The sequence below is a fragment of the Sinohyriopsis cumingii genome, chromosome 5 (genome assembly GCF_028554795.1).
Source record: "Sinohyriopsis cumingii isolate HCF-2022 chromosome 5, ASM2855479v2, whole genome shotgun sequence".
NCBI lineage: Eukaryota > Metazoa > Mollusca > Bivalvia > Unionida > Unionidae > Sinohyriopsis > Sinohyriopsis cumingii.
Window position 1 is genome coordinate 129,090,317 of NC_142965.1, and position 940 is coordinate 129,091,256.

A 940-nucleotide genomic window follows, 5' to 3' on the forward strand; every position below is an offset into this window, starting at 1 on the left:
ATTCCTTAAATACTCTAGTCCATTCAGAGTTATATACCTAAGCAGCCCGCTAGGTGGCGCCCTCACTGAAAATGCAAGTTACTTTGAAACCTGATATGCGGAATACCAGGAAACGGTAGCCGCTTTGGGTCTCTATCATAGTATAATCATAGCGTGATGTATCGGTACACGAGCAGAAGTCACGTGATAGTTTACCTGGTGATTCGGTGAGTTGGAGCATTCCGTTTTTTATCCTATGGAACGATCGGAAAACATAATTGTCTCTGTGACGCTCTCTTTCGACCTTAAATTTCTTGACGCCATGCGCCATATATGGAGAGGGGTTTTTCCTACTGTGAAGAGATCTTGACTAGTACAATCGCTAACACAATGACGAAATACATTACTGTCAAACTGTGTTATCTTCAGCAGAATCAGAACGTAGGTAAAGGGCCAATGTAGATAGTTCAACACTCTGCACCGCCAAATAAGTCGCAAGGTGTTCAGCAGTTGTTTAACAGACTAGACGCTTCCGCATAGTCTCTTAATTGAATTGTCCAAGGAGAATAAATACAATAATTATGTTGTCAGCAGTTTCTACATATTTACTTGCTTGATACAAATAAGCAGTCGGAAATCTCCAGCTTAGATATGATTTCGTGATATGAGAAGAGAAGAATGCCCCCTCCCTCACCCCCTCCTTCACCAAATTTTAGCACAGTCGTTGACATATTAATTTCTTTTAAATAGGATTTTTGTTTCTTTAAAATGTGATGGCGACAGAAGAGGACTTTGACATACGCGATGAACATTCCATAACATTTGGCGATGGATATTAAGTTCAAGTGAATTTGTGTATATTATACAACATGCATAGGCACGATACGCACCCCACCCCCTCCAAAAAAAATTAAAAACGGTGATCTGACGGGTACCGATAAAAGTTCATCCTCTGCTGACC